General features: G+C 44.8%; 1 protein-coding gene across 6 annotated transcripts in view; it reads right to left on the bottom strand.

Moving 5' to 3' along the window:
* THRB (thyroid hormone receptor beta) overlaps nt 1-23929 on the bottom strand; it is a 597833-nt gene that overhangs the window by 352889 nt on the left and 221015 nt on the right. Inside the window, exon 1 of one of the 6 annotated variants that reach the window (XM_078663976.1) lies at nt 4237-4285. The exons of the other annotated variants lie outside the window; for them this stretch is intronic. The gene's annotated coding sequence lies outside the window, so the exon portion shown is untranslated. Of the gene's footprint in view, nt 1-4236; nt 4286-23929 lie in introns of those variants that run through there. 6 annotated transcript variants of the gene reach the window in all.

The raw sequence follows: 23929 nt of genomic DNA, 5'->3' as shown, positions 1-23929 counted from the left end.
AGTTGCGCTGCCATTTTCTTTATCTTCTCTTTTTGATTGTCTATTCCATCTCCATTAGGTGTGTCGTTGGTGCTGGATATGTTCTGAGTTGGTAGGATCATGTTACAGGTTGAGGGTCTGTAAGCCGCTGGTGTTGTATTAGCGTGAGGTGTAGGGAGGTTGATGGAGTTAGATAGGTCCTGTGTAGTTGGGAGTTCGTTTGTTGATGGAGGTGTGTACGAAGTTGGTATAGTGCTGGCGAGGGTTTGTGATGTAGGAAGGTTGATGTCTTCTGTCTCATCCAGTTCCTGGTTGTTAGGTGGCGCTACCCTCACTGCCAGTGTATAATCTACTTGAGGAGTCTCATGGTTCGGGAGTAGGGACGATTCTTCTCTTAGGCGCTGACAGTGTTCTTTGTTTGTTTGATAGGTAGACTTCTCAGCTCTTCTAGTTGTGTTCTCTGGTAGAGGCCTTACTCGACCAGTTAACTTTACCTGGGTAGTCGCTGGTGTTGACGCCGGCGCATGATGGCTCCTGGTTCTAATTGCGCCTCTGATGGTGACATCGTGAATGTCTAGAGTGTCTACTGGTGGTGTTAGGAGAAGTTGATTACTCGGGTCGTCCATTGAGTCTTTTATCGATAGGAAAGTCTTGGCAAATCTCTCTAGATCTCGATTTGCTGCTTGTATCAGCACTATTCCAGATTTATATATCGTGATGTTAAGTTCAGCTCTGCATCTTTGTGATGGTGCGGTTGACATTTTTAAGCCGTGAGGAATGTTTTTCGTAGTTTTTATGGTAAGCATCCTAGTGAAGGCATTGCGCCATTTAGCTGCTCTGAGTGTAGAGAATATGAGGTCATTAATTTTCGTACCATTAGTTGCATTAAAGTATAGGTCTGCGAATAGTATGTCCGGGTTTTTCCTCAGGTAGTCGTGTTTAAACTTTTTAGCTGCATTTTTTGTTAAATTATTGGGGTATTTTATACTCTGGGCACTCAAGCCAGTAGATTCTGGGTATCTTTCGCTCATTTTTGCTCCGTTCTGCATGTATTATGGTGTTTCTTTTTCCGTTTTATTCCAGGTAGCCCCACTGCTGATGCTATTTATTGCTGCTTTTAATCCCAGATCTAGAATTGTGCATTTATAGTTTCCCTGAGTAGTACTGGATATGGCTTCTCTTTTCCATAATTATTCCTCATTTACCTCTAGTAGTTGTACTTTCAGAGTGCTTATTAATTATTCGCCAGCTGACATTTGTTCTGCTCTATGCTGGGTGTAAAAACAATCCTTGTAAGATGGCTGCCGTTATTTTTGTTTTTATACAGGCAGGGAGTCCTTTCTCACTTTCCACTTCTTTCTCTGGTCCAGCTCCCTCGTTGATTGGTCCAATTTCCCTGGCTTTCTTTTAGTTAGTTAGATCGATTGGTGTTGCATGTAAACTTGCAGAGATTCCGCTTTTCTGTTGGTTGCACCTAATCTAGCCGAGTTCCGCTTTTCACACAAGTGTGTGAATACTTGTGTCAGATCCTCTGCGTTATATGTTTAAATGATTATTGTTAATTGTCCGCATTGGCCGCCATTTTAAGGTCAGGCGGGGCGGACTGCAGACTTTTCTCGCTTTCCCGGTCTATCTTGAAGTGTGGCGGCGGGGGGGGGGGGGCGATGACTGGGCGCCGTGGAGCTGCGCCGCAGCAGCGCGAGTGCCCTCACCTCCTCGTCGCTGCTCTCGGTCCCCGATCCCCGTCCTGGCTCGCGGTGAAGCCGCCTCGTCTCTCTCACAGATCGGACCCCGCCCGCACCGCCTCGAGAGTCCTCCGCTCTCCGCCAGCTCCTCCAACAGTTTCCAAGGTGACAGCCGATGCCGTCTTCGCCCGGGCGCCCCCGAGTCCCCTCTCAGTCCGGATGATGCAAGGCTGCTACTTCTCTTACAGAGGTAATCACAATATCTTCTTTTTCTCTCGGTTTCCGTGTCCTAGGTCGTCTTGGCAGGTCTTGGGCTGTGGAGTCGGGATATTCAGGGATTTATGCCAGGATTGGCGATCCCAAATCCCGGAGCCCTTGCCTAGGACTCCTGGTCAGCGGCCATCTTACATACCTATGTCTTATCTGGTGTATCAGAAAACCCCAAAACAGATCAATAACCTGGAAAGATAGTGCTGCTTGGTAACTGGAAGGTACAACAATCATGGCCGGATGGGAACTGAAACCAGCCCACGCAATCAGCTCGACCGGCCCCCAAGGTGGGGAGTTGGGGAGCGGTGCGAGTGGGAAGCACCACTCCCGCTGCCGTTTTTGTTGCAGACGGCCAATATTGCAGCACTGCTGTTAAACCGGCCCCCACTCGAACGGTCCACCGGGGAAACTCCCGGTGCCTGCTACGGCCAGTTTGGCCCTGCCAACAACGTAAGTGCGGGCTCCGTAAACCATGTATGTTTCTATGCAAAGCAATTGCGCACTCAGAGGCGAGCTTTGATGCCGAAGTAGCCTGTCTGGGTCCTCCAAACCATATTCATACCTGAAGGAGCACTGGCAAAGACTACAGGTCTGGCTGTATTATGCTAAAGCAGGCAGACACATGCTGGTGTTAGTACATGAAAGCTAGAGCTGTAGGCAGTGCTTGCTTTAGAGTTGTCCGAGCCTTTTTGTTAATATGACTTTACTTATTTTAGGTAGCACAGTCCTAGCAATGGAGGTCAGAACACCTTACAACAATAAAAACAAATATACAGCTTCAAAATACACAAAAACAATTTAATTAAAAAAGAAAAAGTGGTGATACTAGGAACGTAATATAAGCCTTGAAATCCTTAGGGTGACAGAGGTACAATTACCCTTCACAGGGTCCCCCACTGATTTTTGGACAGAAGGGTAGTGGAAATCTGTGGAGCAGCCAGCGGGTGCGCACATTTTTGGCCCCCTCAGGAATCCCTGGGTTAGGTCATTAAAACAGCAAACATTCTTCAAAACCGAAGAAAAAGAACCGATGAAACATCTCCACTCTGACTCATCCCAAACCCCATTATACTATGATCCCCAAAATAACCCTTTCTAGACTCTTCCCTCTTCCACCCCTCCTTGCATCATCTCAAGCCTCTTTTACTATAAAGATCTCCCAAACAAGCCTTTCTAAACCCTTCCGTCTGACTCTTCCCACTCCACCTCCCCTTTTACTCATCACAAGCCTCCTCCTACTGAAATGAGCTCCAAAAAAACTAGACCCTTCTCTCTTCTATCCCTCCACTATCCTTTTCAATACAACTAACATGTCCACCACTCCAACTAATTTCATATTTCCCTTTACCAATTCCCCACTAATCCTGTTTGGATTCCGGAGCAGCATGCTACCCGCTGAAAAGCACTCTGACACCTCATCAGGGATAGCAAGTGCTATAGAGGCAAACCCTTCCCACTTCTATCTCTCCACTATCCTTTTTCAATCCAAACAAGAAACTCACATGTCCACCGCTCAAATTAATTTCATATCTTCCTATACTAATTCACCACTAATCCTTTTTGGGTTACGGAGTAGCGTGCTACTCACCGAAAAGCACTTTGACGCCTCGTCAGGGGTAGTAAGTGCTATATATTACAATTACAAAACGTATGCAGTTCTGGGGAAAAAAATATGGCAGGGGGTGTGCATTCCCCTCCCCTCTTCTGGGCATGTTCCCGATTCCTCTAGCAGGCACAGAGAGGCTCCCAGAGGAAGAGGCACATCAGTGCAGCGCAGCGAGAAGACTGATGATGTTAGCTCAGTCTAAATTAAAACTACTGTCTGGCACTTAAAAGGCCTGATAGGATCTGATTAAGTTATTTATAAGGTGCGAAAAAGAGTGGGGCTTGTGAAACTGGCATCAAAGAGCTTTTGCAGGAGACAGGGAGAGAGAGAGACAGTAGCAGGGTCGATGCTGGGGCAGGATTGCCTGCTCAGTGAGCCTGCTTAGAGGGAGAAGGCACTGGAAAAGCACAAGAGCTGCTATGTGCATTAATTTAGTGCTTGCACCAAACTAAGCACAGAACTGTGCCCAAAGTACCAATGGGCCAAGCTTGAGGATGGTTAGACAATATGGGGTGAGGAGAGGGCAGGAAGTAAAAGAATAATGGGGTTATGAAACTCCTGAGTAGACCAGGGGGTGACAGCTATGAAACCCCTGCAATAGGGGGGAAAAAGACCTGCCAGCCCTTCTGTGCCATGTTGCCCATGGGGTTCTAAAACCAAATTAAAACGAATCAACGCGGTTTTAAGAAGCATGACCTGTGATTGAATCAAAGGGCCAGGGTGTGCCCGTCCATCCGCCTTCTGTCCTCACACAATCCCGAATGACAACAAAGAAGGTTGAGCTCCCATGCCAACGTCCTCCGACACCCTACGCTCAACTATGAGCTGGAAAAATTCAAGGATACATCCCAGGTCCCGCGGCAGACATCTCCCCACGAGAGTTGGAACTGGCAAGGCTGTTCCAGGTCCTACCTAGTCTGGAAGCATCCCGAGTTCGCCAACGATGACAAAGTGTTGGGATGAAAGAAGCTGAGAAGTCCAACACGATTAGTATCATCGGTGGCCCAATATCCTGGGAAATCTTCCCTGATGATTAACTGCGCTGCTTGTCCCACGTGAGGGGCGGGTCCAAGAATGTCCTACTTCCAGGACTTGTGAAAGTCCCTTTGGGCAAGTAATTATCCGATGATTAACAAATCAGTTATTGTGGCTGGAAATTAGAGACTGGCTGTGGTGACATAACTCCTGGATCCAGGACAGGCCTTTTTATTGACCGGGTGACAACGCCATGCTTAAGGCTTGTAGTCGCTTCACCTGTGGTAATGAGATACTTGCTATGGACTGAAACCAAAGGCCCTGAGACTTGGTAATCTATGGATTAGACTTAATGCAAATGTATCACGTGCGGACACGAAAGGCCTAAGGACTTAACCAGACCAATTCCGTGCAAGTGCCCTTCCTGGGCTGATGGTTTACAGATGCAGGGGGAGGGGTATAGGAGTCTGACATCCAATGGGTTGACACTGTGGTTAGCAGAAGACTAGTAACTTTACTAGGAAAGAAAAACTGCAATGAATCGCCCAGGAACAGAGCAGTGGCTGACAATGAAGTTGGCCAACGGAGCAAATGGCACGTTTAAGGACTTTGAGGATGGGTTTGTGGTTTTCCGCCACCGTTTTTTCTTTTTAGAATCACTAATTCTTGGATAGATGGACAGACTGTCCTAACCCACTTGAAAGACACTTGAACGTCTAGCCTGGAGATCAATGTGGTGTTGATTTCATTTTAACACGATTTTGTTGACTTTACTGTTAAACTAGTGGCAGAAAATGTTCATGAAATATTTCAGGGGTAACTAGTCTGAGTTTAAAGTAGTGTGGATTATTTACAGAATCTGTGTCTTTTTTCATGCAATGCAAAAATTGTTGTTTTTGCATTTGTCGCCCCGAGTGGGATGGGTATTCTCAGTCGTGAGTCCCGTGCTCTCCACACCACTGGAGTCAAGCTATCCAGGCTGATGACGGCTGATAGCCAGAAACCGGTCCTTGGATGCTTGATTCCGGTCCAGGAAAGACATGGCTTGGCAGTTCGGGCTGGACTGTTCCCATGAGGCACAGGGTCAAGGCTGATTTGCATATGGCCATGTCTGACCTGGGGTGGTGTGGAGTGCAAAAAAAACGATGGGATTTATGCCCAGATCTCTGTACTGGGGTGAATGTATGACATTGTTCTGCATTCTGTCCATCAATTGTTGTTTTTGCTTTTTTCATGCAATGACATTTAAAATGGTAACATGACTAATGTAAGATGTGTGTAATTAATGGCCAATACTAACCTAGCTAACAAGTTTCCGGTGGGGGAGACATCAACATATTGAATGAAACCAGATTTTCTAGCTCCGTAGGAGAGTTGACACTTCTCTCTTGCCTCACTGTGCCTAATATATATCTCGAGGGAGAGAGGATACGTAACTAGTAACCATATACTATGGTCACAACCAAGTTTTCTTGAGTATTGCCCCCGGGAATTTGGAACTTCCTGATCTCTGAAATCAGACTGAATCCCTCAACTGCATCCCTCTAAAAGGAAGTTAAAGTACAATTGATGAACACATTTCTGCCCTAGAACGCAGGAACTCTACGCTCCGGGCTCGGCATGACACATTGACCACACTCATGTTTATTACTCACCAGTTACGATTGTGTTATTTATTTGTCAGATTAGTCCTTGGGGTAGTCCCAACCTCAACTGAACATCTAGGTTGTTTTTTGCTTTACATGTTTCTTCTTTCTGGTCATTTGTAAAGTGCTCCGATACCCTAATGGGTCATGTTTGCGTTATATAAAACTTTTAAGTAAATAATATGGGCCAATATTGCCATTGAGAAGGTCTGCTCATATTGTAAGCCATAGGGATGAATGTCACCGGATTCCAGAGATTGAACCCTATTAGTCAAGTTATCGGTTATATAGTTTTGTATAATATGTTTATTTTGTGATACTTTGCTTGAAGAAGCTGTTTCCTACAAACCGCTGCTAACAATAGGCACTGATTGTCATTAGAGTGTTTAGGCTTTGTTTACCTTTCATAACTAAATTGTTGACAAAATTGTTGACAAAACAATAGACAATCATGAGGGCAAGTGGATTTATGAGATTCTGTGGTGCATTGTGTACTGCATAATTATCGATTTACTGCCTTTGCAACATACTTTGCATAACTCTTTCACAAAAATGTTGTTTCTGGCTGAACTGGATCAAATAACACCACTGGAAAATATGCTGTACTATTAGCATTATTTGTCACATAATTTGCGAAATCCTTCTGCAGAATTTGGCCTCCATGCCACATTATACCAGTGACTCTGACAATGTCGCTACATTTTGTGCAATTAAATTATCCAAACATTATATGTGTATATATACACACATATATACGAGAAACAGATTCATAAACACCCTGGTATATGTACTTTATATATGCAAACTAGCTTACCCGTCACGCGTTGCTGCGATCTCAGAAGAAAGGAAATTTAAAGAAACTTGTTATGATAACATTCAATTTACATTGTGTCATTTTTATTGAAACGTATTCATTTTAATATGGAAAACATTTCAAAGCGTTGTTTTAATTCTGTTTTTTTATTCGAGTGCTTGTGGATACACAATATTTTTTGGTTTTCCATCTGGTGCGTAGACTAATAAATCAGAAGGTATTCCGACGCGTGAGCTGGCCACATACAGTTGTCCATGTGAGAAGCACGGATTCTCCAAATCTAGTCTACACACTTGCAGCGATTGTCCTTGTGCTTTGGTGATGGTCAGTGCAAAAGCGAGTGGCACCGTAAAGTGTAAACGTTCAGTATTGGAAACATTATGAAGGCCCTGGCTGGCTGGGGGGCCGATATTTAACAAATTTTTCTTTTTTTTTTTTGCCAGAAACCTTCGCGGGAGTGTAATCAACAACTTCCCAAAGTTTCATGCCAATCGGATGAATGGTGTAGTAATGCATTAAGGACAAACAGACATACTTTGTTTTTTATATATATAGATAGATATTTCATCCATTTAGCATCTTACACAATCACCCTGAACCCATCTCAAAGCTCAAACTACAGAGAGATGAGCAGTCACACCACATGGTTTTGATGAAGTGCAGAGGGCTCTTCTGCAGGAGGCAGCAGCAGACTGACAGCTTGGGCTTCCTGCACTGGTATCTGTATCCTGTTTAGGGTACACTGTACATGCATTCCACCTCAGTACCCTGTAATACCCAGGACACTGTTCCCATAGGAGAACAGGAACAAACAACACGTCTCCACCAGTTGACATCAGTGGGAAGAAGGCACATGCTGTAGCATGCAATCACCAGCAGGGGATGCCATGAGCAAAGCATGTTTGCATAGGAGGAGCCTGACAGGAAATGTGCGGCGTGGGTGCACACGGGAAATCCTGGAGAGTCGCAGCAGAGTTGGCTGTGTTTGTGAATGGGGAGTCAGTGTAGCTCCTCCAGGTGCGGTGAGATGTGGGTGCAGTTTGCAGGCCCAGTATAAGTCTGGTGGTGGCTTTGTGGATGGTTTGGAGACTTTGTAGGAGTTTTTTGGAGATTCTGGCATAGAGTCCATTGCTGCAGTCGATGAGTGCTTGAGTGACGATCTGTCTGGTGTTCTGTGGAAGCCACTTCAAGATCTTTCGTAGCATGCACAGGGTGTGGAAGCAGGTGGTGCTCATTGTGTTGACTTGTGCCATCATGTTGAGCTTGTGGTCTATGATGATACTCACATTTATTGTGTGGAAATGGAGTGTTAACCCCTTCTACGCGGGGCTAATTCCCCTGCGGTGCGGGAGGGGAGAGGCCGCGCGCGGTGCCGCTCATGACGAGCCCTGCTCGTCACGCTGCACAGTGGAGCTGTGCTCATGACGAGCTGAGCTCGTCACGACTCCGCCCACTCCCATGGAACGCCCGCATAGGCGGGGAATTAGCCCCGTGTGGGCCGTCTGCGGCCGTTATGACAAGCTCAGCTCGTCATGAGCACAGCTTCACTGTGCCTCATGACGAGCTGAGCGCGTCATAAGCACGCAAGGGTTTAGGCCCTAGCTTCAACCAACAAAAAGTGAAACATACCACACTGAATCTAGCCAGTCAGTGGACAGAAAGAGACAAAAATCAAACCAAGAGCAGACTGCAGGCTAGGAGACCATCACAAGCAGGACTATCAGAAGCACATGTGACGTCACATGCAAACGTCCAAGCTACAGGAATACCAACCACAGGACTGTCGCAATCGCCATCACAGGCCATCGGATCTCAGGCTCAAGATCCCTTTCCTATCTCTCCATATACTAAAAGCCTCCACCATCCACGACTCCCACGCGTCACCTGATGGCATAAAATTTAAATTATAATGCTGCATCCGCCAATAATTCATTTTTCTGTGCCTAAGATTCACCTCATATTCAGAAAGAGCAAGGAAAAAGGTGTGAGGATTTTTTCCCCGTGACTCCCTAGGAAGGTCCCGAACTGTTACAGATAAATACCCATAGTATAGTATAATTAACGTTGGGAACCATGATATAACTTATGCTAATAGAGTTAATTTAACTTGGTGGACTCCTCCTAGTGTCTTTAATGACTTTAAATAAGACCAGATTATGCACACGTGGTTCTAAAAAACATGGCAAACCCACAAAGGGAGGTTACTTGGATCCCTCGCTATGTTGCGACTAGACTATTGCACCTTGATGGTCAACAGTCTTTGCAGAAAGCTCGGCGACAGACTGCGATGGATTCAGCCGGTCAATGCCCCGGGAACTCTTTGAGCTTGTCGCTGACCACAGGCTGAATTAAGGTTAAAATTCAAGGTCTTCCTGCACAACACCTGGGGCTACCTGCAAAACCACTCAGTGTGTGGCAACCAATCACCCACCCCTCACCATTGCTCAAGCCGGTAAAAGGTATGGAAGCAGCTGAAAACAGAGCTATATAAAGAAGTCTTCATCGGAAGGGGGTGCCGATACACCCCATGCGTATTGCCTACGTAAGAGACCTCTTACTCAGGACAACATTCACAGAAGTACCCAAGTCACAAAAAGCACTTTCTCCTGCCCCACCTGCTAAGTGCATCCCTGAAGAAGCTAACATGTCAAACCTGACAAATAGTAACAAAGCACTGGACATAGGGAATCTCTGAAAACCCAACATACAAGCGAAGAGCAGGCATCTTCATATGTAAATGTGCCGTGAAGCGGCTGAGGAGAGTCATTAATAAATAAATATATACATACATATATACATACATACATACATCAAGGACAACAAACAAATCATAAGTATTTGCAAATATGCCCACGCTATCTCCGGAAACATTTTCAAAAGAGATACCAATGCACCCCTAGAATCATTTTCACGAAAAGGGGAGCTGAATTTAAGGACAAAAAATTAAGGACAAAAAAAAAAAAAGATGTTCAAACCTATTCGACACAAACAAGTTTTTCGAGTCACTGAGGCAAGGAGAGCCTGGTAGAGAATCCATACAAGAAGACATGAAGGCTTCCTTTGAAGTTAAGTTTCAGTTGGCCAAGTTCCAGATTACACCATGCTGGAGAGAAAAGTAAAGAACAGCTACTTGAACCCGCCATGGTGAAGGCAACAACAATAGAAAATTAAACTTGTCGATAGGGAGGGGTAGTGGAGCAAATATTAACCCCTTCCATGCTCATGACGAGCTGAGCTCGTCTTGTAACGCGGTAAATCGAAAAAAGCCGCACAGCGCAAAAATGACCGCAGCACGCATGCGGTTAAAGCAAGGTGGGAGGAGAGGTGATCACGTTATGATACTAGTGAGGGACTATGTTGTACCTTCAGCCGGTGCTCACTTGTGCCTCGGAGGTCAAAAATAGGATTGTTGGAAATCACAAACTGTCCCCTGGCACACCCCAGGAAAGGAATAGAATATTCTAGAGTAGTGCACCACCGAAAACTCAGTTAACCTTTCTTGAATAAACTACTACATGAAAATAGAGTTTCCCCGGGTGCTGACTGCAGTGGCACCAAGTTTGCAAATGTATTTTGGTTTTAAAACCACCTGCTGCGTTCTTTGCCTTCAGCAATTTCCAGGTAATAATACAAATGTCAAGATAACACCAGTGATTAATGTTCTTCCTGGAGAGAGTTGAGGTTTTGAATAATCATAAAATATCACAGAGGATTAATGTGCCTGCTGCAAAGAATACATACAGATCACAAAGTGCATATAATGTAAATAGGTCAGTGGGTTACTGCTTTTGTCAGAGATCCTTTTGTTACTTCCAGTTTATACGTTAAAATACTTACATAAAATAATGAATTATTAACTGTCATCAAAGAACTGCGTGCACACTGCAAAGTGTAGATTAGAGCTTAGATTAAAGTTGCAAAAAGGGTTCATTTGGGTAGAAATTAATTTGTATTATTAAAAAGAACCCCCAACTATGGTGTTTCAATTCTGAGTTTGTGCTTCTCCAGACCAAGCACTATTGAACTATACTGCCTACCAGTATGGATGACGTGTGGCTCTTACACCTTGTAGTCCTCTGGCTTATGCAACATTTCCTGTTAGTTGATTTACACCCATATGATTGATTGTCTCTGTGTAATATGTGTGTGATATAAAGTGCTCCGACATCCTACACTGGTACGAGTGGCCCTATATACCTTTTAGGATGATATACTGTATTGTCTTTTTTAGCTAAAATGTATTGTACAGTTTTTTATGTGCTTTTATGGCCTGTATGGTCGAAATAAAGATTTCTTTGACTGACTTACTTGACTAATTAAATGCATCTGAGAGAGAGCGGTTATGGAGACTTGATGGGCACTGTTAAAGGGTGGTAGTGAGGGAATCCATGGCGGAGGTGATCACTGGGGGGTGCCAAAAAACATTGTTGCACCGGGCGCCACCAGTGCTAAAGCCCGCACTGCTACCATTGTTTTGATTATTATCTTGTTACACCCCATGTGCAGCAGCTCGTTGTGCACAACACCCTTGCTGGTCCTTGTGCCCACCTCCCCTTCACCCACAGGCCCTTGGCACAGATTCTGCTGTGCTGCACCGTGCCCTCACTGAGGGCGGGAAGAAGCGCGGGCAGTCTAAAGCACGCACACCGAACAGTGGGGGTTGCCCTTAGTATGAGACTGAATTGTCAAGTTCTTGGTGTGGGTTACAACTAGCCACAAACCATCTCCGCAGACAGGAAGAGACAAAAAGAGAAACCCAAGCGACATCCTGCGAAGGGGAAGTGTTTTCATATTCACCCGCCCACTTCCTGGCGCTTGCATGCAAAAGTGGTAAGTTACTCTCAAACTTACTTATCGTTGACACCACAGGAAAGAGGGAGGTGTCTCTCAATGACGCATGCAAAACAACAGGTGATGGACAGAATGCAGAACTTTTCCCATGAGGCACAGGGTCAAGGCTGATTTGCATATGGCCATGTCTGAACTGGGGTGGTGTGGAGTGCAAAAAACCGATGGATTTAGGCCCAGATATCTGTACTGGGGTGAATGTATGACATTGTTCTGCATTCTGTCCATCAACTGTTGTTTTGCATTCGTCTCTCAATGACGCCACATCGACAACATGACGGTGGACAAAATCCAATAATAGGTCAATGAGTCCAGCGTCACATCAGGAGGTTGCACACTTCGATACACAACCCTCTACTATGCTATCGTCTTACGCGTGGTAGTAGTGGTTGAGATGATGACCCATGGGCCACTACACCCTTAGTATATTCATGCTTCTGTACAGTAGTATTGGGGGATGGGTTAACACCATGATCCCAAGAGCCCTACAACATTTTTTTTTCCTTTTTTTTTTTTAAGAGTTTTATATAGCGTGAACTAGACCCGAGACATCGGGTATCAGAGCGCTTTGCATGAGCACCAGTTTCCTTACAGACGGACACATTCATTTTTGTTAGGCACGGGGAGATTAAGGGCCGGATGTAGGAACCCTAATACCGGTCGGTCACAGCCGAAATTACCAAATTACGGCCGTTACCGACCGGTATTAGGCATTTGGGATGTAGGTGGCTACATTTTAGATTCGGTAATTATCCGAATCAGTATTTATGAATTGGGTAAATTACCGAATTCTTAAATACCGATTCGGTAAATTACCGAATCTGAAATGTAGGAAGCACTCAAGTGAGTGCTTTTCGCCTGTAAGGATTCGTTATTTACCACCAACTACAAGTTGGTGGAAAATAACGAAAACTGTTAAAAAAGCAATTTTGTGCTTTTTTAACAGTGCCATGTGGCAGACATACATGCCCTTGGCCACATGTCTGCCACATGGCACTGTTAAAAAAGCCACCCATGGCACCCATACATGCCCTTAGGGCATGTATGGGTGCCACATGTGCACCCATGCACTATTCAGGGGTGCAACAGGGTGTCACTGTGACACCCTGCCACCCTTGTAGGTCTTCCCCCCTTACCGAATCGGTATTTACCGAATCAGTATTCCCCATTCATTCTTATGGGCCTGGAGGCCCATAGGAATGAATTGGGAATACCGATTCGGTAAATACCGATTATACCGAATCGGTATTTACCGAATTTTACAGATTCGGTAAAAATTACTGAATTTTTACCTACATACCATTTACCCATTCTAAAATACCGAATTGGTAACATTCGGTATTTTAGAATCGGTAAATGGTATTTACCTACATCTGGCCTTAAGTGATTTGCCCAGAATCACAGGATGTCGAGCGTCGTTGCCGTGCGTTGCCGTGACTCGAACGCAGTTCCCCAGCTTCAAGGTCGACAGCTCTAACCGCAAGGCTACATCCTCTACTGTGATGGCTTCTACACTACAGTGGAGTTGGGCTGAACATGGTTTTCCAAAGACCTCTTAAGTTCACGTGGGAAGACGAGAGGGTACCTGCTGCCTTGGTTACATATAAGGTATCCCCACCCATGAATACATTTCTAGGATTTTTTTATAATTTAATCTCTCTCCCACTGAGCCATGAGAATATTCAAACCTTGTAATTAAGGAATATATTTGAACTTTGCAAAAGTTGGGTGTGTCTTTCAAAAGGCTGATCTTCGCAGTTTCTCCAGATCAACTGGTGTTGCCTCAAGGTCCTTCAGGAAGGGGCTCTCCATCACCCTGAGACAGCTCAATGGGGCACACAGAAACACATCATCACAAAAAATAGGATGAAAAGTGCACTGCACTGCAGTTATAAAGAAAAAAAAAGTTGCACTCGCAGTGGTGAAGATGAAAATTTCCCACGCCTCAGACTTCAAAGCAGCAACACCACAAAGCACATTTGGTCGCCATCGGCTGTAATGTGAGATTACAGGACAAAGCGGCACACAAAGTTATGACGGGTATTAATGAACACGAATATCACAGTCTAGTCTCATGCAATGCAAACATGCTCGATCCTTATATTTTTGGCCTTGAATTAAGGGTATTTTGCTGGATGTTTGCTTAGCTGGCTCGGTGATTTCTTGCGTTCCCAGGGTTGCCTGGTGCCCGGCTGCAGAGTCCTGTCTCGAGCTGCCCGTCCATTGTTGCTGGGAGGTGGCCGCGTGCCAACAGGATGCTGCTATACATGGGTGGCAGTCAATGGCGGAAGGATGAATGCCCGTAAACTAGGATCCTACCAGGAGTAGCACAAACGTGGCAATGGATAATACTTGTCTAGCGACAAGACCCCGCCGGCCAATTGGACACGAATCCCTCCTTCTGACGACTGTTTAGCATCACCTCTGATAATCTAAACTGAGCCATGCCACTCCATCGGAGTCTTTCATACTGGCTGCAAAAGAGCAGAAACAGTCTTAGTATCTTTTTATTTAATAAGGGAGAGGATGTGGCCTAACGGCTAGGGCGGTCGACCTCGAATATGGGGAACCGGGTTCAAGTCTCGGCAATGACCCTCAACATCTTGTGAATCTGGGCAAATCACATTATCTTATCTCCCCGTGCCTAACAAAAATATGAATGTGTCCATATGTAACGCAACTGGTGCTATGTAAAGCGCTCTGATACCAGATACCGGGTCAAGTTTGCGCTATATAAAATTCCATATAAGAAAAAAATGAAAATAAACAAGAAGAGGCGGGTATTGGGCCTCCACTGGTGAATACATTCACCTTGAAGTTTCCATTTGGTGGGGACTTGGTCAATTTGGCTATCACTAAAGGAATATTATAATTGCTGAACTTACATATATTGTTAATATTTGTTTGAAATACCCTTCGCTGTCTTCAAGACCTTTAACGGTAGCTGCATATTACTGCACGCTGATGGACGTCGTCTCTTACTCTGTTCTGCTTCGGTCTTAGCTAACCTCAAATGATACAATATGGTAATATGGATCATCTTTTCTTTGCATTAATGTTAATCTTCTAAAATCTTATTTTCAACTTTTTAATGCTAGCACTATCAATCTGGTGGCAATATTAACTCTCTGAGATCGGATAGCCCCGGATGGTAGAAACAGACTTATGTGCTATGTTGGCGCACGTCTTGGGCGGACATTGAGGTGGGTCTATGCTACGTTCTCTACCTGCTGCCCTCTTTCTGCCACACAGTGAAGAAGGAACCAAGAGGTGGGGTGTGCCGAGGATTTCATAGAGCCGAGTGGAAGCCTGGGAGATGCTTGTGGACCAGGATGGCAGGGCCATCCCAACCAAGCTTCTGGCAGGAGTGATCAGATGTCAGGAAAAACCATAGCTAGAAGTCAACCTGCATTAGAGAGAACTCCAACAGTCCCACCAGATAAGATGCCGAGAGAACATGGTCATTGCGGCCAGGGGGATGGGAGGGACAGCTTCACCACTCTGTCCTAAACAAGGAACACGTTCACGCCTGCATGAAGGTAGGATGGGAGCGCATAAACACGTATGGGTAGATGCATCAACGTTTCCGTTTGCGATTCCTAAATTGCGAAAATTAAGGAATCGCAATTTAGAAATCGCAAACAGCAATGCATGAACAATTCGCATTTATTTTTGCGATTCGGTATTTTTCCTTAATTGCGATTCACATTTTGCAAATCGCAATTAAGGAAAACCCTTCCCATTGATTCCTCTGGGCCAAAAGGCCCATAGGAATGAATGGGAAGGCATTCACATTTTGCGAATTTCAAATTGCGATTCGCAAAATGTGAATGCAATTTCAAGGGTGCAGGGGGGGTCCAAAGAACCCCTCCCTGCACCCCTGAAATGTAACTTTAAATGCAATTTACACACACACATGCCCTAAGGGCATGTGTGTGTGTAAATTAAAACTTTCAAAAATGCAATTTGTTCATATTTGAAAGTTTTCAGTACTTTAGCATGAAGTTCAACTTCATGCTAATTTACCACTTCCAAATTGCGAATTCGCAATTAAAAAATGATCATGCGTTGTATTTAAGAAATCTGAAATTGCGATTTCTTAAATGCAATCGCAATTTTAGAAATAAATTGCGAAATGCATGATGCATTCCAAATTAGTCAATTGCATTCGCAAACGGTCGAAAATTGCGATTCGCACCGTTTGCGAATGCAATTGACTTTGATGCATGTGGGAAGTAGAGTATAGAGGCTTCCACTGATCTTGAGAACTTTATCCACGAGCCCCTTCTTCCATCTTTCACAAACTCTACAACTAAGGCGCCTGGAAACAATTTATCTCATCCCGCTCACGGTGTAAAGCATAATCTATGTTTGCACTAGAGTGAACCTTAACTGGTGATAGATTATCACTTCTCCACTATCATTATTTTTTTAGACGTCTCTCTCTCCTCTTCCACTGCCAATGTGGAGTCTCACCTCTGCTGAGTTTTTCACACGCAAAAAAGTCCACAACACCATCATTATAAGTGATCGCAATCGGCCACTTTGTGCTGTTCTTCCTTCAGGAACATTACCGCAACATTACACACATTAAATGGAGTGAGTATGCTGAGATCGTTGACATGTTTCGGCATATTGTCAATTCAAAGGAGGAGAAAGATCCCACAATTCAGTCAGTCAGTCAAAATACTTTATTTCGATAAATTAATATCATAAAAAGACAATAGTACTATACACAACATGCATAAAATACATACGTTATACATGATAAAAACAGAATAAAATACATTTATATTATGCAAAAAGTACCGAGTTGTGGCCATTTAAAAAGTTCCATTAAAAATCTTCTGATAAAATCATAATTTAAAACTTTTGTTTTCACATGTTTCGGCTTATCAGATTGGACGATAAATCCTGCGGGGGGGGGGATACAGATTATAACCATGAACGGCCAACAATATTTTAACAACTCACTTGGGAATCCTGCCTCGTAAGAGAACGTCACTCATTCGCTGTCCAGCAGCATGAGAATTTTAAATACTACACACATTCAACCCCTTAGGCCATCTTGATAGTTGCTCTGCAACAGGACAGTACATCACTGACAGCTGGTACTTTGAGGTGTAAGTATTTCAAATGTTGCTCCTGTAAGCGTGGTCTTGTGGAAGCTGTTGGAAGACCAGAGAGTGGACGACTAAGGACAGCACAATAAGAGAACACCTAAAGGGATGAGAGTGCTGAATTTGCCAACAAGCGGCTCACTTACCCTGGATAGTGTTGGCTAAATTAGCAACACACATGCCAGATCTTGAAAATTCAGCTCCGACGAGCAATGATTGGCTACGACAGGTTCAGCGGAGCATCACCTGGCTGTATAAATAAGCCACATGACCATTATTCCATTAGTTCAATTAGTATACCCCCACATTTCACATTTCAATAAAGTCATATATGCAACTGACTTTCAAGTCCCAAAAGATGCTAGAAAAGTGGTGTAATTGAACGTGACTAGAGTGATAGAATACCAAGTAATAAAGAATAATAAATAATATCCAATTGGACAGACATTTTTAAAAAATGCAGAAGACATTAGACGACACTGTGCTACTGTCAGGGACAGCGTAATACACACACAGACTTAAAGTTGTATACATCGGTATACAAAAGCAGTGAGACTTATCACAGACCACAAAACAAAAGTTTGGTAATGCAGTGACACAGTGTCAATCTCATGAGCCTACATCGCGGTGAACGGCGTTTCGACCCATGGTAGTACTTAGATCCATAGGTCATCATCAGGATATACATTAATTGCTGAGCAATTGGAGAGCTTTAGAGGGTGTGCTATTGGAACTTTAGGTCTTCACAGAATTATTCAGGGCAGTCAGTGGTAACTCTCTTACAAGACATGTCATGTAGTAATTGATTGGTAAATAAATGGAAAGCTCGTAAATGGAAGGGCTATCGAAGTGCTTGTGATGATGTCGAGATAATGGTGCCCACTATGTTGAATAAGAATGGGCATGGTTGGATCTTCACCTCATCTGGAGGTCTGTCAGAAGAGGCGCTTTGGATGGTCACAATGCAGCCCATGAGTAAACCTCCAACCACACCTTATTGGCGTAGAGGTTCCTACTGAATGTATAAAGGACTCCCGTGTGAACTCACAGCATGCAAATGTTTCTCATTAAGGGATCTTGATAATTCAGAGTGGCCCCAACCCTCCTATTGCTCCTTTGGATATACTCCCACAATAGCCAATCCTAAAGGCGAAATTAATATCCACCCACAATAGCCACTCCTGAAGGAGGAATGGATATCCCCCCACAATAGTCAATCCTTAAGATTTGATGAATATCCTCCCACAATAGCCAAAACTTAAGATGGAATGGATATCCTCCCACAATGGTCGTGCCTTAAGATTGGATGAATATCCTCCAACAATAGTCAATCCTTAAGATGGAATGCATATCCCCCACAATAGTCATCCCTTAAGATGGAATCCATATCCTTCTTCAGTAGCCAATCCTGAAGGCAGAATGGATATCCTCCCACAGTAGCCAATCCTGAAGGTGGAATGAATATCCTCCCACAAGAGGCAATCCTGAAGGCGGAATGGATATACCCTCGTAATAGCCAAACCTGAAGGCGGAATGGATATCCTCCCACAGTAGCCAATCCTGAAGGCAGAATGGATATCCTCCCACAGTAGCCAATCCTGAAGGCAGAATGGATATCCTCCCACAGTAGCCAATCCTAAAGGTGGAATGGATATCCTCCCACAGCAGCCAAACCTGAAGGCAGAATGGATATCCTCCCACAGTAGCCAATCCTAAAGGTGGAATGGATATCCTCCCACAGCAGCCAAACCTGAAGGCAGAATGGATATCCTCCCACAGTAGCCAATCCTAAAGGTGGAATGGATATCCTCCCACAGCAGCCAAACCTGAATGCAGAATGGATATCCTCACACAATAGCCAATCCTGAAGGCGGAATGGATATCCTCACACAATAGCCAATCCTGAAGGCGGAATGGATATCCTCACACAATAGCCAATCCTGAAGGCGGAAGGGATATCCTCACACAATAGCCAATCCTGAAGGCGGAATGGATATCCTCACACAATAGCCAATCCTGAAGGCGGAATGGATATCCTCACACAATAGCCAATCCTGAAGGTGGAATGGATATCCTCCCACAGTAGCCAATCCTAAAGGTGGAATGGATATCCTCCCACAGCAGCCAAACCTGAAGGCAGAATGGATATCCTCCCACAGTAGCCAATCCTAAAGGTGGAATGGATATCCTCCCACAGCAGCCAAACCTGAATGCAGAATGGATATCCTCACACAATAGCCAATCCTGAAGGCGGAATGGATATCCTCACACAATAGCCAATCCTGAAGGCGGAATGGACACAATAGCCAATCCTGAAGGCGGAATGGATATCCTCACACAATAGCCAATCCTGAAGGCGGAATGGACACAATAGCCAATCCTGAAGGCGGAATGGATATCCTCACACAATAGCCAATCCTGAAGGCGGAATGGGTATCCCCCACAGTAGTCAATCCTTAAGATGAAATAAATATCCTCCCACAAAAGTCATTCCTTAAAATGGAATGGATATCCTCCCACAATAGCCAATCCTGAAGGTGGAATGAATATCCTCCCATAATAGCCAATCCTGAAGGCAGAATGGATATCCTCCCACAATAGCCAATCCTGAAGGCAGAATGGATATTCTCTGACAACAGCCAACCCTGAAGGCGGAATCTTCCCACAATAGCCAATCCTGAAGGAGGAATGGATATCCTTCCACAATAGCCAATCCTAAAGGCGTAAGTGACCTTCCACTGAGTGACAATGGCACAAAACTTCCCTCGTCTCAGAAAATAACTTTTTAACCCTTGTATTGTGTAGCTATTTTGGTTTATGTATATTTTTTGATGGTGTAGAAAGGTGTTTTTTAAAACAAATTTATGCGGCCCCGCCGATGGGGTAAGTACCATTACTACGGGCTGCAGTTTTTCTTCTGGGAAGTTTTACCATCAATTCTGAGTTTTGAATGTGAGAATGAGGCATAACTAATGGTCCCATTTTACCTGACATCACAGTCACATTAAAAAATGCATTCGATGGTGGCTAATTCTAGATCCGCATTACCCCGCGTTGTGAGCCTCTTATTCATGATTGCACCATAATGGAAGGGTGATACTGCTCAGCGGCCTTCGGTACGAGTTGGCTGGAGCTCTCGGTGTGGGGGACACTGCCCCAGCCAATTCTGGATGGCCTGGTGTTCATTCACCTGGGGGTGCTACATGCAGGAACACCAAGGTGCCGGCAGAGTACAGAGGCTCAGCCCGGCCCCCAGAACAGCCGGGCTTAGCATGCAGTGATCTTCCCAGCAGGCCAGGAGCCTTCCCTAACCACCTGCCCCCACTCCACCCTATAGCTCCCGCAAAGTAATCCACCGTGGCACCTCTCCCCCCTCAAACCCACCTGAAGCAGGAGGTACATGGAAGCAATAAACTCCCTGTAACTGTACGAACCCTGTGAAAAGGACGCGGTTATTCATGCTCTGGTAGTTATTCCCCATTCTTGGGAGCAAACTTTCTGATCCTCGTTAATAAATCATTCATTTTAGCCTCGGTGGGGCGGGGGGGGGGTCTCTTAATAAAGTGAAGCAATGGTCAGTTTGAATGTAGACGGAGCACACTGTCCCCACTGTGCAAATGGTGATCTGGCTCTTGTATCTGTTTGCAGGTCAATCAATCATCATTTGTAAAGCGCCGCACTGTCACCTCTAAGGGTGTCTAGGCGCTGAGGGTTTGTCTCAGTTGAAATGCCAGGTCAGAGCTCCATCTGCAATGAACTCCGGATGCTGCGCCTGATCATCCAGAATGTCGAGTCCCAGAGACAACTTTTATGGGGTTTTAAACAATTTGTTTAATTTGATGTAATGTGTGTTAAAACTACTTAGAGGATATTTATTTCATCTGAAGTCAGTTTGTCTGTTCGATGTTCACAGATTGGTAAAATCTTGGAATGGCATCGCAGTGGGCTTGAGATGTAAGTCACCAGTTCAAATGCCACCAGAGTCAACTCAGCCCTTTATCCTTCCGAGGTCAACAGCTTTAGTACCATTGAGTTATATGACAAAACTGTAAATCGAGGAAGCACCTAGAGGCAAGGGGGCCCCCTGCAGAAAGGTATTTTAGACGTAAACATGAGCTTTTGTGGCCGTTCTCATACCCCCACTGACTATTTACCACCCCGGAAAGGGTCGTAAAGTCACTGCAGCCATTGGCTGAAGTACCTGCCCTTCCAGGATGGGAAAAGGAATAGATAACTCCCTCATTTTGGGGGGAGTTTTGGGGGAACCACGTTCCTCCATGGTGAAGAAGTGTTTCTCTGCGGAGAGAAAGTACAGTGTGTGTGCTGGCACAGGGCTCATGCCACCCGGGCAGCATCTGATGCCATGCAGATCTCCCCATGGGTTCGAGGGCGGAAGAGGACCTCAGAGGGAGTGTCAGGAAATGTATACTGATAGAAGTCTGGGCCTGACGCCGCCTAACACCTGCGCTGCTTTCAATGTTGCTGGTTAGAATTTTTTTAAGTAGGCTCTGACGGACATGTAAAGCTCTGTTTGTACTTTTAAGTTTTTTTTGTGACTAGGGCCCAATACAGTTTGTGTTTGCGCTGAATGGCCGTCATTCTATTCACCTCCAGAAGACAACAAAATATGTTCAACGTTTTACAACATAGTCAGTTTGTGGAAGCCGCCAATTATTAGATCATATTCAATGAATGCCCTTTTCTTTGACATCACAGTCAGTAAATCGGTCTATGACATCATAGCCAGTACACCTCTCTGTGACATCATAGCCAGTACATCTCTCTGTGACATCATAGCCAGTACATCTCTCTGTGGCATTATAGCTAGTCAGTAAACACCTCTACATCTCTCTGTCTCTGTGACATCATAGCCAGTACATCTCTCTGTGACATAATAGCCAGTACATCTCTCTTTGGCATTATAGCTAGTCAGTAAACACCTCTACATCTCTCTGTCTCTGTGACATCATAGCCAGTACATCTCCCTATGGCATCAACGCCACTACATCTCTCTATGACATCACAGTCAGTAAATCTGTCTATGACATCATAGCAAGTACATCTCTCTGTGGCATTATAGCTAGTCAGTAAATACCTCTACACCTCTCTTGACATCACAGAGTACATCTATTTGTGACATCATAGCCAGAACATCTCCCTGTGACATCATAGCCAGTACACCTCTCTATGGCATCATATGTAGACACTAAATACCTCTAAGACAGCAATCAGTAAAAAATAAAATAATATATATTATATTATACAAAAAATTGCATACTCTGCAGCTTTCTTTCTTTTTTATATACTCATCGAGAATGTATTCTCTGTACACTGTACTGCACTGCAGTTTGCCTCCAACACAAAAGGTGAAAGGAACCATGGTCGCCCTGCTCCCCTCTGTGTATTTACTCCACGGCTTTAGCACTTGAGTGTAAGGTACACACGGGTATAGTGCAGGACAGCACACACTTCTCTGGTGCACACTTACACCTGCACTGCAGCTGAGCTGAAATAATAAACATCGCTTTACTTCGGGAATCAACGCCTCCTTTTCAATGTTTGTGTTACATTTTAAAGAACACAGTCGGCAAAAAGACATTGAGAAAAAATGCATGCATCACAGGAATAACAGCCATGTTTTATTTTAACGTAGAAATAAACAGGAGCATAGCGCTGCAGAAATAATACTCTTTTCGAACGTGTTCCCTAATCTTCAAATAATATCCTTGATGCGCTCACATGGTCGAAAGACAAGCTCAGCACTTTAGAAAAACAAAAAAAAAGTATCGACTCAGTGCACGTTTACGGGTCGTGTAACAATGTAAAATTGTATTAGAATACCGGTATTGTTAATTCATGTTGAGAGGGGTTAAGGTAAAATAACGTATGAATATTATTACTCATTATGAAAACCGGTGAGAAAATGCATCGACTGAAATGACGTAAGAGCCCTTCTTAAACTATCATTGGACTGTATCCTCCTGGTACAGGTAGCGGCAGGGGACAGACCTCAGGCCGGGTGTGAGCAACGCCCTCAAAGCAGCCTGCTGGAGGCGGACGTCACGCGAGGCACGCAGAGGTTACGTAAGCAACGCTTCAGGAACGAAAGTAAAGGAAATGCCCTCAGATGACCCCAGACCGACCTATACAGAAGAGAGACATCTCTATAAACACTGACGGGGGGGGGCTATAAGGGCGACCCCACCTTCACCCCGCCCCCTGCCGGGCACTGCCAGCACTGCTTCTGGTGAATCCATGGAGGGACAAAAACCAGAGGCCACCAATGAGGCAGCTTCTACCTTGCAACAGAGACCACCAATGAGGCAGCTTCTTCTTGCATGAGAGACCACCAATGCGGCAGCTTCTACCATATAACAGAGGCCACCAACAAGACAGCTTCTACCATGCAACAGAGGCCACCAATGAGGCATCTTCTACTTTGTAAAAGAGACCACCAATGAGGCAGCTTCTACCTCGCAACAGAGGCCACCAATGAGGCAGATTCTACCTTGCGACAGACACCAAGATTTGAGACAGCTTCTACAATGCCACAGAGACCACCAATGAGGCAGCGTCTACCATGCAACAAAGACCACCAATGAGGCAGCTCCTACCTCGCAACAGAGACCACCAATGAGGCAGCTTCTACAATGCCACAGAGACCACCAACGAGGCAGCGTCTACCATGCAACAGAGACCACCAATGAGGCAGCTTCTACAATGCCACAGAGACCACCAATGAGGCAGCGTCTACCATGCAACAAAGACCACCAATGAGGCAGCTCCTACCTCGCAACAGAGACCACCAATGAGGCAGCTTCTACAATGCCACAGAGACCACCAACGAGGCAGCGTCTACCATGCAACAGATGTGGAAAAGTAAATTTTGCCATGTTATATGTGCCTACGTGTTCCCCATCTTATGCTATATGTGCATGATCGATATGCATGTATTCCCCTCTGATCGATTAAAGACGCAATTACAG

The sequence above is a fragment of the Lissotriton helveticus genome, chromosome 10, assembly GCF_964261635.1.
Source record: "Lissotriton helveticus chromosome 10, aLisHel1.1, whole genome shotgun sequence".
NCBI lineage: Eukaryota > Metazoa > Chordata > Amphibia > Caudata > Salamandridae > Lissotriton > Lissotriton helveticus.
This window is presented reverse-complemented; position numbering and strand designations above follow the sequence as displayed.